The following is a 15,137-nucleotide window of genomic DNA, read 5'->3' as shown; positions in this document are numbered from 1 at the left end:
TGACTGGCAAAGCTTTGCTCTAAAGTTTAAATCACTGGAGCTCTTACTTACTGTCATGATAATTACACCTCTTTATTGTTGACTTACAGCCGGTCTTCCTGCTGGAATACAAGAACGGGCTTCTCCACCGCCAACACTCCTTTCTCCTGAGCAAGATCCACCTGACCCTTTTGGACCATCTCTCACTGTGCAGGAAGTTGCAGACATTAGTTGCATGGTGCACACTTGCTTGCTGAAAAGAGGGAGGTGGGCAGTAGAGGGAAAAGGACAGTGCTATTTTTCTAGAAAAAGAGGTGCTGGAACTCACCATGAATGCCTCTCTTGTTCTCTTATAATGGCAATGGTGCCCACCTGAGAGGTGCTGGAACTGAGTTCCTGTAACTTCCCCCATGAAAAAAAGCCCTGGGAAAGGGCATTCAAGGATCTCAAGCATCGTGGATGAGTGGGTGGGTGGTCCAGAGTCACACTTACCCTGTGGTAGGATGGGCTTTGTTTCTGGCCACAAGACAAGCAATAAAGTAATCAGTTAAAATTCTCCCCAAATTGGACTCCTTCCTACCAGCTGTTTCATCAGGACCAGACTGAAGCAGCTGGCACCAGTCACATCCACCCCATATTTTAAAGCACCATGATGCTACTTTAAACAGCCTTGGCTTCTCCAAAAGAATTCTGGGAGCTGTAGTTCATCAAGGGCACAGAGAGTTGTTAGGAGGCCGCTAACAACATCCCTGACCATCATCCCTGACCATTAGTCCTGATAGCTAGGGGTGATGGGAGTTGTAGTCCAAAAACAGCTGAGATCCATGTTTTAGAAACACTGCTCTAAATCATATATTTTGTAATCTAGAAAGATATTTTGCCCGACTTATTTCGCTGCTATTTTCTGCCTGAGTCGAGTCTGCAACTTTATGTAAGCAAACAATATTTTTATACTCTTACATTGCAGACTTCTGTGTTCTTATTTTGTTTGGAGGGATAAATAAAGGGGAAGATCCTGTCTGCCAAAGGCATCTTGCATAATTATAGAAAGCTGCACAGCTTTGTCCCAAGTTTCCGTGTTAATGCTGCAGAGTATGGCATATTTTTAACTCTGCTAAATTAGACACTAATATTACTGAAGTGAGCAAGAGGAAGGATAATTAATAAATAATATATCCTTTCCTACCTTCCACATCCATCCCAACACATAGTCAAAGCCGGACAAAGGGGAAACCGCTTGGTTTCTAGGCATGGCACAAGTAGAAGTGCGGCTGAGCCCTCCGACATAGACATAAAGAATTTGACAGAAACAGAAACCCACTTTTGAGTTCTTCTTCTGGCAGCGAGGAGGGCAAGCTGGTTCTGAGTCTTCCCTTCCCTACTCTCTGGTGTTGGATGCCCACTGGCAATATGCTGTGCCTAATTTCATTTTGCTTTCAGCTTTACCCTGCCAACTGGCTGAAACTTTGTCCCGGGGCTGGCCTGGTCACAGAAGCAAATCTGGCAGCTGCTCAGGGTGTCAAAGTTCCAGGGGTGTCTGCCTTGCTCATCCAAATGCTTTGGAGAGGAAGGGAGAGGTGCTGTCTTCAGTTTTTTTGGATAAAGTGCACAGAAGCAGCTCCATGCAGCTTGCTGGCAGGATGATCTCCTTCCTGTTCCAGGGAATCCTATCTTTCTGATTCTCCACCAGTTGCCCAAGCCACAAACACAGATGTAGAGAGGAGGGAATAATCAAGCAACAGACACTAAAAGGGAAAGAATGAAAAAAGAAAAGAAAAAAAGCAAACAGTACCCCAGCCAACTTTGGCTAATTTGATGTGCTAATGCCATGCTGCTCAGCACACATGAAGACTCAGTGGTGCATGGGGCTGGGTGCTGAATTTTAATTTAACTTAAATCTTGGCTGGCCCTCCCAATGCGGGCTGAGTTCATGAGGCTAGGGCAGGAGGAAGACTATCTAAGGGAGAACTTTGGGGCTGACCGAGTAAGGCTTTTGTGGACTGTTCAATGGACTTTTAATGCACAAGACAGAGGAAAATTGGAAGCTGCTTCATAGAGTCAGCCCAGTGGCTGATTCAGATCTGTATTGTCTGCACTGACTGGCAGCTGCTCTCCTGGGTTTTCAGGCTGGGGATACTCTCAGCTCTAATTTGTTGCTGTGGATTGAGGCCTGGAGCCTTTTTCATGCAAAGCAGGTACTCTACAACTCCTGGGCTACCGCTCTCCCCACCTAATCTTTTTCTAATTTGGATTTTGCACCACCAGTGCTCTCTCTTTTTGCATGCTGAAGGTCTCTTTGAAAAACAGGCATTATAAGGCGGCCTACAGCTCCGAGACTCTGTGTGCTAAGCTGCAGGGGAAGTGTATTATTACAGATTGCAGCACTACATAATGTGCGCAACTGTTTTAGATGAAAGGAGGGTTTGGGTTTTCTTTCTTTTTTTTGGTTAAGAGCTTGCGCTGCCTAATTATGTTCCATCATAGCCTACACTGTGTCCATACATCTCTCTCTTATCCCAAACAGAAGCCGCTGCCAAGACAAATTAAAGCCTTCCAATTGAAGTAAACACACACACACACAGCGTGGTCCATATGCTCTGAAATTAAGCCTAGTTTGTATGTAACAATGCATGACTTTCTCCACACTTAGAATTGGGGGGGGGGGGAGGATCAAAGCAGCTCATTTGCATTTTGGCAGGGTGGGTGGGGGGCAGCAGCGAATCTCTGGGCATAGGCACATTGTGAAGACACCTTTTACCAGAATGTATTTTCCCCCTGGTCCCAGCCTTTGAAATCCAAAGGGCAGAGATGTTGTGTCACAAATCCCTGAATAAAAAGCAGAAAAGGAAGATTAAAGAGGCATTGCTACCTAGAGTCACAACAGTCACGCATGGTTATTACCGGTACTTCTAGTAATGATGTTATTCACTGATGGCATTGCAGGAAAAATGTAAGCATTTCATAGGCAGTGCTGGCCAGGACATTTTGTTTCCTGAGGAGAACCACAAAAGGTACATTCCTCTCCAGCAGGGAAGAAGGGGTGAGCAAAGATCTACACCAGGAACAAGGGGGTGGGGTGGGGGATGCAGATCTACAGGGGATGCAGAAGGCTCCTGCCCTGTGGATCCTGCTGCCTCAGCTTGCCTTGTGAATGGTCCAGCCCTGTTTGCAGGCAAGAGCAGCAAGGTCCCTGCCCCAAGTATCTTACAACCTGCATTGCAAATGAGAGTTCAATTCTGAATCTGTATTTGTTGGAACTCAGTCAACAGTACGTAAGTGAAGCTGTGCACGGCCTCCTCCTGCCCAGTCTAGCATTTTGAGATAGCCCCAGTTGGACCTGCAATGATCTGGGGCTGATCTAACCAGGCTCTGGATCCTGAACCACATTGGGGCCCTTGGACAGTCTTATGTTTGGGTTTAAAAACCCAATTAAACATGCAGTTGTGTGGGGCAGGGGGAGTGAAGGAGAAAGAAGGCTGCTTCCCACTCTCTTTGCCAGCTGAACCTCCCACTTTTGACAACTACAGATCACTCTGAGTGGACCCAGACAGATTCAGGGTGATCCGGGGACACCTCAACCTGCTCTGGACAAATCCCCTTGGCCCAGTTTGGTTCAGGACCCAGGACTGGGCTGCAGCCCACAGTCCAAGTAAGTACATAAGAAAAGTGCTTCTGGATCAGGCTGAAGTCCCATCTAGTCCACTATTCTGTTCTCACAGTGGCTAACTGGATGCTCCGGTGGGAATTCTGCAAGCAGGGCTGAGGTTCAACAGCCACTCTCCCCACCTGTGCTCCCCAAAAACTTGTCTTCAGAGGCACGTTGCCTCCAACAGTAAAAGTAGGTCACCTGGGCATTAAGCATCCCTAAGCAACCACAATAGGCTTCCTTCCCTGCAAGAACTGGCAAAAGGCAGATAGGGAGTTGCTTTGTGGAGGGTGGGAGAAAGGTGCCAATTGCTTGTCCTGTGGTCCAGGTGCCCAGATGTGGAACTTGCCTGCATCCTGCTAAGCCACAGGGCATCATCCTCTGAGCTATGAAGTTGATGTGCAGTGCCTTGGGGTCCCATAATTAGGGTGAGAATGGGTGTGCTGGCAATCATGCCAGAAGTCTAATGAATATAGCAATGCTTCTTTCATCTCTTAAGAGGAAGAGCAGTTAGTGCAGCCAATTATGGAACAATTATAACAATAAACAGACAAAACAAAACAAAACACCCCACAATGACCCAGCTCAAACCAGTGCTGGTTCCTTGGCAACAGCAGATTTGTTGAATTAACAAATAAACAATGTCACTTAGTTGTTGCTAGCTGAGTGGCAGGTTGTCTGTCGGAGTCCGCTCTCCCTTCTGCTCCCTCATCAATCCACTTCCTTCCTTCCCTGATCTTCTTCCTCAAGCCTCTTTTCAGCTTCTTCTCAACTTTGCTCTTTTCACTTCCAGCATCCTTCTTCTAGCCCCACTCCAGCAGCCTCTCTTTAACTGACACATGGCTCCCTCTTCCGGGTGAATCTAAACACAGGAAAACCCCCACTATAAATAAGTCAGAAATTAAATTGTTGTAACAAAGCAAAACAAAAATGCTGTGGAAAATCATGTGGATTTTTTTTTTTACTCTCCAGTGCTATCTGATGTTGCTTGTTTATAACACATTCAAAACACAGGTTTTTTTTAACTACAGTGGTACCTCGGGTTAAGTACTTAATTCGTTCTGGAGGTCCGCTCTTAACCTGAAACTGTTCTTAACCTGAAGCACCACTTTAGCTAATGGGGCCTCCTGCTGCTGCTGGGCCGCCGGAGCACGATTTCTGTTCTTATCCTGAAGCAAAGTTCTTAACCTGAAGCATTAATTCTGGGTCAGCGGAGTCTGTAACCTAAAGTGTATGTAACTTGAAGCATATGTAACCTGAGGTACCACTGTAGTGTAGCTGAGTCCTTCATCTCCCCATTGCGTGGCCTTTTGCACAGATTGCATTCAGAGGACTGCATTGCTCCCTGGACAACTTTTCAGAGTCCGCCTGCCAGATAATAATAATAATAATAATAATAATAATAATAATAATAATAATAATAATATATTATTTATACCCCACCCATCTGGCTGAGTTTACCCAGCCACTCAGGGCGGCTCCCAATAGAGTGTTAAAAACAATACAGTGGTGCCTCGCAAGACGAAAATAATCCGTTCCACGAGTCTCTTCGTCTAGCGGTTTTTTCGTCTTGCGAAGCAACCCTATTAGCGGCTTAGCGGCTTAGCGCTATTAGCGGCTTAGCAGATTAGCGGCTATTAAAGACTTAGTGGCTTAGCGGCTAAAAGGCTATTAGCGGCTTAGCAGCTTAGAAAAAGGGGGGAGGAAGCGGAAAAAAATTGGAACACTCGCAAGACGTTTTCGTCTTGCGAAGCAAGCCCATAGGGAAATTCGTCTTGTGAAGCAGCTCAAAAATGGAAAACCCTTTAGTCTAGCGGGTTTTCCGTCTTGCGAGGCATTCGTCTTGCGAGGCACCACTGTACAGCATTAACAATTAAAAACTTCCCTAAACAGAGCTGCCTTCAGATGTCTTTTAAAGATAGGATAGCTGCTTATTTCCTTCACATCTGAAGCGAGGGCGTTCCACAGGGCAGGCACCACTACCGAGAAGACCCTCTGTCTGGTTCCCTGTAACCTCACTTCTCACAATGAGGGAACCGCCAGAAGGCCCTCGGAGCTGGATCTCAGTGTCCGGGCTGAACGATGGGGGTGGAGACGCTCCTTCAGAGTTACAGGACCAAGGCCAATTATGGCTTTAAAGATCAGCACCAACACTTTGAATTGTGCTCGGAAACGTACTGGGAGCCAATGCAGATCTCTCAGAACCGGTGTTATGTGATCCCAGCAGCCACTCCCAGTCACCAGTCTAGCTGCCGCATTCTGGATTAATTGCAGTTTCCGGGTCACCTTCAAAGGTAGCCCCACGTAGAGCGCATTGCAGTAGTCCAAGCAGGAGATAACTAGAGCATGTACCACTCTGGCAAGACAGTCCGCAGGCAGGTAGGGTCTCAGCCTGCGTACCAGGTGGAGCTGGTAGACAGCCGCCCTGGACACAGAATTAATCTGCACCTCCATGGGCAGCTGTGAGTCCAAAATGACTCACAGGCTGCGCACCTGGTCCTTCAGGGGCACAGTTACCCCATTCAGGACCAGGGAATCCTCCACACCCGCCCGTCCCCTGTCCCCCAAAAACAGTACTTCTGTCTTGTCAGGATTCAACCTCAATCTGTTAGCTGCCATCCATCCTCCAACCACCTCCAGGCACTCACATAGGACCTTCACCACCTTCACTGGTTCTGATTTAAAAGAGAGGTAGAGTTGGGTATCATCTGCATACTGATGAACACCCAGCCCAAACCCCCTGATGATCTCTCCCAGCGGCTTCATATAGATATTAAAAAGCATGGGGGAGAGGACGGAACCCTGAGGCAGCCCACAAGTGAGAACCCAGGGGTCTGAACACTCATCCCCCAACACCACTTTCTGGACACGGCCCAGGAGAAAGGAGCAGAACCACCGTATAACAGTGCCCCCAGCTCCCAGCCCCTCTAGATGGTCCAGAAGGATGTTATGGTTGATGGTGTCAAAGGCCGCTGAGAGATCCAGCAGAACTAGGAAACAGCTCTCACCTTTGTCCCTAGCCCGCCAGAGATCATCGACCAGTGATACCAAGGCAGTTTCGGTCCCATGGTGAGGCCTGAATCCCGATTTGAAGGGATCCAAATGGTCCCCATCCTCCAGGCGTGCTTGGAGTTATTCAGCAACCACTCGCTCAATCACCTTACCCAAGAATGGAAGATTTGAGATGGGGCGATTGTTGGCCATATTGGCCAGGTCTAAATATGTTTTTTTAAGAAGTGGTTTAATGACCACCTCTTTCAGGGGGCCAGGGAAGGCTCCCTCACATTGGGAAGCATTCACCACCACGCAGAGCCCATCACCCAGCCCTTCCCGGCTCGCTTTTATCAGCCAGGATGGGCAAGGATTAAGGAGACAGGTGGTCGGTTTCACTCGTCCAAGCAGCCTGTCCACATCCTCGGAGGTAACAGATTGGAATTGATCCCATGTAACAGGACCAGACAGAACTCTAGCACTCTCCTGCCCTGGCCCTGCTTCCACGGTGAGTCTACCTCCTTCTGAATCTGAGCGATTTTATCTGCAAAAAACTTTGCAAAAGCATTGCAGGAGATCTTGGGGTCCCTACCAGGCCCCGGTGATGAAGGTGGTTCCGATAGATTGCGAACCACCTGAAAGAGTCTCCTGCTGCTGTTTTCTGCAGATGCAATAGAGGTGGTGAAGAAGGCCCTCTTCGCCATTGCCATTGCCACTTGGTAGGCTCGACATTGAGCTCTAGCTCGTGTCAGGTCTGATTCAGAATGAGTTTTCCGCCACCGGCACTCTAGCTGTCTCAACGATTGTTTCATCGCCCTCAGCTCTGGGGAAAACCACGGGGCTGTCCAGGCTCCATGCAATCAGAGAGGGCGCTTTGGAGCCAGACAGTCAATAGCCCTGGTTAATTCCACATTCCAGCGGGCCACCAGGGAATCAGCTGAAAGGCCATCAACATGGGATAAAGCATCCCCTACCACTCTCTGGAAGCCAATTGGATCCATTAAGTGGTGGGGGCGGACCATCCGAATCGGTCCCACCTCTCTGCAGAGGGGAAGGGTCGCGGAGAAGTCCATTTGCACCAGATGGGAAAAAACGGCTGGAATAAAGGACAGAACTCTTTTCTTTGTATAGGAGATCACATTCCCACCATGTGAGTTCCATGAGGTTTCTGCAAACAGACTTCTCAATCCTGACAAGGAAGCAGGACTGGCTTGGTGAGGCAGTTGCCTCAAGTGGCAGACTGAGGATAGCTGGGGGGGGGGCAGATCTGGGACCCCAGCAGTGCACCACTTGTTGCCTCCTATGCTTATTGCCCAGACACTGTTCTTTTTCATTTTCCATTTATCTGCTGATGGGGATGGAAATGTTGTTTACTCTCTCCTGAGAGCAAACACCATCTAAGTACTTTCTCTCCCCCCCCCAGTTTTTTTTTGTTAATTTTCACAAAAAGATAAGCAAACAAACAAAGAAAAACAAACAAATATAAATCATAACCTTATTAAAAATTATTCTTATTAACCTTGTTAAGTGACTTCCTTGCTTCCCCTTGGTTGAATTTCAATGCATATCCTTTTAACGGTTTCCCAAATCACAGTTCTTATAAAATTTAAGTTGAACATTAACATCCTTAAATCTTTTCATTTTGGAATTAAACATATTAATTCATCACTTAACTTACATATAGTCCTTAGCCAATTAAGTATCTGCAAGCCCATTAATTTAACTTAACCTATTTAACTAAATAATCATTAATTTTTTTCCATTCTTCCTGATGCTCCTCCTCCTTCTGGTTGCGGACTCTTCCGGTTAGGTTGGCTAGCTCCGAAAAATCCATCATCTTCATCTGCCATTCTTCCACCATTGGTAATTCTTGCGTTTTCCACTTTTTAGCTAGTAAAATTCGAGCAGCAGTTGTGGCATATAAAAATAATTTAACATTTTTATTGGGCAGTTCCAAACCTGTTATTCCAAGAAGAAAGGCCTCTGGTTTCTTTATAAGTGTATATTTCAACATTTTTTCCAATTCATTATAAATCTTTCCCTAGAAGTCTTTCACCATGGGGCAGGTCCACCACATGTGATAAAAAGTTCCTTCCTTTTCTTTACATTTCCAACATAGATTATCACAGTTATGATATATCTTTGCTAATTTAACAGGAGTCAAATACCATCTGTACATCATTTTCATTATATTTTCCTTTAACACAGTACATGCAGTGAACTTTACCCCTTTCTTCCACAGTCTTTCCCAATCCTCAAACATTATATTACATCTCTTGCCCAATCTATCATCACACATTTAACTTGTTCATCTTTTGTATGCTACTCCAACAATAACTTACACATTTTAGACAATTTTTTATCTTTAGTATCCAACAACTCCGTCTCCAACTTAGATTTTTCAGAGGCAAAACCATTTTTCTTATCCAGTTTGTATAATTCATTAATCTGGTGATAGTGTCACCAATTTAATTTATCCTTAACTTGATCAAATGATTTTAATTTATATCCTTCATTATCTTGCAGTAATAAATCAGAGTATCTCAACCATTTGGTATCCATATTTACCGTAATTTTTTCTGGGCCTTTGCTTCCATTGGTGATAGCCATATGGGCGTCTTTCTTTCTAAAAGGTCTTTATATTTTATCCATACATTATACAATGGTTTTCTAATTGCATGATTTTTAAAAGCTTTATGAACCTTTACCTTGCCATACCATAAATATGCATGCCAACCAAATACATTGTCGAACCCCTCCAAATCTAGTGCGTCTGTATCTTCTAATTGCATCCACTCTTTAATCCAGCAGAGTGCTGCTGCTTCAAAATAAATTTTTAAATCTAAGTACTTTCAGGATGCAGAAAGTAACTTATGATTGCCTGCCTCATATTCTTCACTGCTCTCTGCTGTATCTTGGCAATATTTAAATGTGAATAAGCATTGTATTTTCTCATGCTTACTACACAGTCCATCACCTGATTATTTTTGTAGGTGGGAAAGAGGGTGAACCCAGACTGCTGGGCCTGGCTGGATAAACATAGTTAAGGCTAAGCAGCATACTCTCAAGTTTCCATTCTTACTCTGCAAAAGGATGGTAAAATTTTAACTAAAATGAAGGGTCTAAACCTCACTCATGTGATACTGGACTGGGGAAATAAATTAAGCTTAATATATCCTCTCCTACTACCAAAATCCATCCAATAAAGAATCTCCTTGTCAAGGGTGCAAGGGACCCTAGATATGCCTCTGTGGCCCACTGCTTCCCCCCACCCCACTGCCTCATGCTCCTTTCCAGCCTCCTTTTTTCTCCACCTTCAATGTGCTGACGCTTCCCTGGGCTACCTCCGGCCACCTCAGGTGGCAGCAATGAAGGAAGAGGTGGGGGTGGTAGAGAGCCCCCACTAGTATTTTCTGTTTTGCCTCAAGTGGCAAAATATCCTGGCCCGTTCCTGCGAGAGGAGAGAGCTCTTGTGCTAGGGTCCTGCTTGAGTGTTTCCCATTAGGGCATCTGAGTGACCAATGTCAGTACAGCAGCCTGTACTTATGTTTCTTCCCTTCAGCTATGGTGGCTAAAAGATACCCTCCTTCCCAACACCTTCCCTCCCTCCCTCCCTTCCTCAAGCCACCAGACCCTTCAGATGCATCTGAAAGGATGCTATAAACTTTGCTGCTGTGTCTGTGGAGACAGCCAGGCAATTTGGGAGAGTGCTGTGGCAGCATTTAACGTACATCTATTTATGTCACTGAGAGAAGCATAAAGAATAAATGAAGGGCCTGTTTGAAAGTTGAGGGGAATTAATGCTCAGGAAGCGGTGCTGGGGAATTTTAAACAATCAATGTTTCTGCTAAAAAAAAACAGGGATCTAAATAAGGAACAGGAGAGTTTAAAGGGATGACTCACCTTTCATCTTCTGTAGCAGGTGAGGTTTGTGGTTTTTTTTCCCTTTTCCCTTTTGAAAAAAGCTTTTTGTTGGAAACAAAACAAGGTGTCCTTTGCCAGTATTTATGCCCTTTTCTAGTGCTTTTTCTTTAAAGCTTGAACATTTGGGAAACAATAGCTTCCGCCAGTGGCTTCCCAAGGAGCTCATTGAGGCCTGTTGATGTCCTTTACAGGCTGCTGTGGCTTAATTGTCTGGCATCAAGCTGTTTGTGGCACGGAGGGATGCGTATAAATTATGACAAGGGGGAACAACGTGGAGCTGCAGCAGCCAGAGAGAAAGCTGGCCAGTTGGCCGGCTGATCTGCCTGCAGTGCTTTGTTGACTGAATGTTTATGCCATCAGGGTGAATTGTGGCTTGCTCATTTCCCTTTCCTTTCTTTCTCAATTGAGTCTAACTGGGAGCAGATGCAGCTGAGTTCCTTAAGGTCGGGGGCACTTTGGAACTGCCCATGCAGTTGCCATGGACCAGTTGGGCACAGAAGACTGGTGGAAGGAACCAGTTGGGGAACCCCCAAGAGAACCAGGCTCAGAGCCTGGGGAGTGGTGGTGGGACAATGGTGAATGGTCAGAGGGAGAAGACTGGGAAGAAGCGGCAATGGAAGTTGAAGAGATAACAGTGTTTAGTGAGCAGGGAGAGTCTGTGGCAGACAGCAGGTCCAGAATCAGAGGCAGAAGCAGGAAAAGGAGAGTAGGGAGATCAAGAGGCAGAGATGAGTCTGGCTATTGAAGAATCATAGGTGTCTCCTATTCCTGCTGTGATAAGTTCCCCTCCTCCAGTGATTCCCAGAACCGGGAGAGGCATGAAACTGGAGGAGCAAGGGCAGTCTGCATACAGGTGCAGTTTCCAATTGCTTGCAAGAAACCCTAGAGAGGAGTAGACATAGATGGGTTGGGGGCAGGGTGGGGTCTTTTAGTCATGGCAACTGATTTTATTAACATGGGCATGACCTGCAGGGCTGCTGTGGTCATTACGCCCGAAACTCTGCCAAGTCTGTGAAGATCATGCTTTGCTAATAAAGAGTTAACTCCAGCTTTGAGCTGTTTGATTTACTGACTGGCTTGCGAAACTTGCGGCATTTTGGCTGGTCCTGGCAAGTCGTGGGAAGCCTGAACATTTCAATGGTCAGATTCTGGGTGGTGATGGTTATGGTGGTCAGGGGCTGTATGCCAGCAATGGATTGCACCCAACTAGGTTTTACTCAAAGCACACCCACTGAAATTAATGGACCTAACTTAGTAATGGTCATTAGTTTCAATGGGTCTCCTTTGAGTAGGACAATCATAGCATACAAGCCCAGGTGCTGTGACCACTGGATTGTGACCAGACATTGGGCATAGGTGTCATGAGCCTGGCATCTGGTTAGCCACTGAACTAGATGGCCCATTGGCCTGATCCAGCAGGCTGTGCTGCTATTCTTATAAGACCTGCGGGAATATTCTGGCAGGATTGGTTGGAAGAGGAGAAGTGGGATGAGATCACATAATCTGACGCCAAACATCCTGTTCTCACAGTAGCCAACCAGATGGAAACCCTGAATCATGATTTGAATGCAAGAGCACCTTGTCCTCCTGTGGTTCCCAGCAATTGGTATTCAGAAGCATTGCTGGCTCCAGCTAGGGAGGCAGAGCAAAGCCATGACAACTAGTAGTCATTGAGAGCCTTCTTCTTCTAGAATTTGTCTAATTCACTTTCAGAGCCATCCAGATTGGCGGCCATCACTGCCTCCTGTGGAAGAGAGTTCCATAGTTTAACTATCCACTGCATCAAGAAGTGCCTTCTTTTATCTTTCCCAAATTTTTCAGCATTCAGCTTCATCAAATTTCCATGAATTCTCATGTTATGGAAGAGGGAGAAAAACCTTTCTCTATCCACTTTCTCCATGCCAGGCATTATTTTATGAACTAGCACTATTATACCTTATACTTGCCTTTTCTCTAAACTAAATGCTGCAGCCATTCCTCATAGGGTACTTGATTCATCCTCTTGGTCATTTGGGATGCCCTTTTCTATCCCTTTTCCAACTACACAATGTCCATACTTAGGTGAGGTGACCAAACCTGTACCCAGTATTCCAACCACAGTTGAGACACCTTAGCTTGCATGGAGCCATGTATCTTAGAGTTCTGCTTTTGAATTTATGAATAGTGTAGCCTATGAGCTGATTTATGTTTATACCATGCACTGACTTTTTGAATAAAGCCTTTGGGAAAAATTATGCTGAGAACCAAGTATGGGATCTGTGGTCCTAAGCCACAGCCCTCCCTCTACAACTTGTGTAACTTGCTTTGCTAAAAGGATCAGTTTCTTTCAATGGCTCTCACCCTTGATTAATGGGTTGGTCACAGCATACGGGAAATCAGGGGAGTCAGCAGTGAGTGAAACTGGAGACATGTCCATTTTTTATTTATTTTTTACATAAATGCATCTATTACATGTTTTAAGAACCTGAGTTATGTTTTAAAAACCTGGAAAATAAAAGATTAAGCCTCCATCAAATTGTTCAGGAAGAATCCTGTTTTAACTGCCACACAATATCTAAATCCAGACACCTAACTCAGAGTTATTATGATTACACATGGACAATAATAATGTGTAATGAGATACTTACAAACACATTACAAGTACAAAGGATAGCTGTATGTTTAATAAGTAGCTAAGCAGGCAGCATTAATGAGTAAAGAGAGCAGGGAGTTTCACTGATTAATGCACCTGCAGATGTGGTAGAGACTCTGCCCATCCAGGCCCTCCTGGGGGTCAGAAATGGAGCAGGACAGCCCAAGATTTGCAGGATCCACAGGTTTTGTTGTTTTAGAGCTTGTTAAATTGATTTCATTATTTTTAGAGCTTGCGTTGCTGTGTTTTAGTCTGCCTGTACAATTTAACACCACTCCAATGGCTTTCTGTTGTGAAGCAGCCATTGAATCACAGAATTGAAGAGTCGGAAGGGACCCCAAGGGCTATCTAATCCAACCCCCTGACAATGCTGGAACCAGAGCTAAATAATCCCTGACAGATGGTCACCCAACCTGTTTAAAAGCCTCCAATGAAGGAGAGCCCACCACTTTTTGAGGTAGTCCCTTCCACTGTCAGACAGCTCTTACAATCAGAACATTCTTCCTAATGTTTAATCAGAAATGCCTTTCTTGTAATTTGAACCCATTGGTTCGGGTCCTAGCTTCCAGAGCAGTTACATTCTTTGGCTGCTGCATCACACTGTTGACTCATGTTAAGCTTGTGGTCTAGTAAGACCCTTAGATCCTTTTCACATGTGGTGCTGTCAAGCCAGGTGCCAGGTGCGCCCCATCTTATTTGTGCATCTGATTATTCCAGCCTAAATGTAGATCCTTACATTTGTCCCCATCGACATTCATTTCGTTGGTTTTGTCCCAGATCTTCAATCTGTTAATGGTCATCTTGAATCCAGATTCTATTTTTTGAGGTATTAAGTACCCCTCCCAGTTTGCTGTCATCTGCAAATTTGATTAACAGCATCTCATTTCCTTAAACCAAGCCATTTATATCCATTCGAGTCAGTTATTAATTTGTTTAATGAACAAAAACTGTTTTTCACAGTTTTCCATCTTTACTCAAGCATTTGGTAGCCGAAGAATACTGTGCCTTGCAACCTTGAGATCGTTAGATGAAAGTATGTCTTTAACTGAAACAGCTTTTGGGTGTCTTTAATGATAATTGTTTTTGAATGTTTTTATCTGTTTTTGAATGTTTTCACTTTTTTATTAGAAAATTTTGTATTTGTTTATCATCCTGGGTTCCTTGGGAAGGGAGGGTGGGATAGAAAGTCAATAAATGAAATAAAATAACATTAAATGCACATCCACCTTTTTCTGCTAGCTTTGTGGGAAATGCAGGGAGCATCAGTAGCATAAAAGAAACTCACATGTCTGGATTGTGAGGTTAGATAGTTCTGGAAGAGCACATGTATTATATTCAGTTGGAGTAATGCGCAAATGCCCTTAGTAAATGCCCTTTCAACAATGCAAAGGGGTGTAATGACCAAAGTAGCATCAAATATCGAAAGGCTAATGTCTTCAGGGAAGGAAGGCAATGGCTATATGTGGTGAATGAGAACTTTGCTCAGTCATTTTTAATGGAGACATGAATAATTAAGGCAGGTGCAGTCCCTGGAGCTCACTAGTGTCAAAGCACATCTGTAATGGTCTAAAGTGCTTCTCTGTCAGTCCTCAAAGCTGTCCATGTCATCCCTAAGAACATAAGAAGAACCTGCTGGATCAGGCCAATGACTTATCCAATATAGCATCCTGCTCTCACAGTAGCCAACCAAATGCCTGTGGGAAACCAGCAAGCAGGATTTGAGTACAAGAGCAACAACCTCCCCTCCTGGGGTTTCTAGTAATTGGCATTCAGAAGCATTGCTGCCTGCAACAGTGGAGGCAGAGGATAACCAACGTGCCTAACAGCCATTCATCTCCTTCATGAATTTGTCTAACCCACTTTTAAAGCCAGCTAGGTTGGTGGTCACCACTGCCTCCTGAGGCAGCGAGTTCCATAGCTGAACCAAGCTCTGCATGAAGAAATACTTTTATTTCATCTGTCCTG

Source organism: Podarcis vaucheri (genome assembly GCF_965113315.1).
Source record: "Podarcis vaucheri genome assembly, chromosome: Z".
Taxonomy (NCBI): Eukaryota; Metazoa; Chordata; class Lepidosauria; order Squamata; family Lacertidae; genus Podarcis; species Podarcis vaucheri.
Note: the sequence above shows the minus strand (reverse complement) of the source record.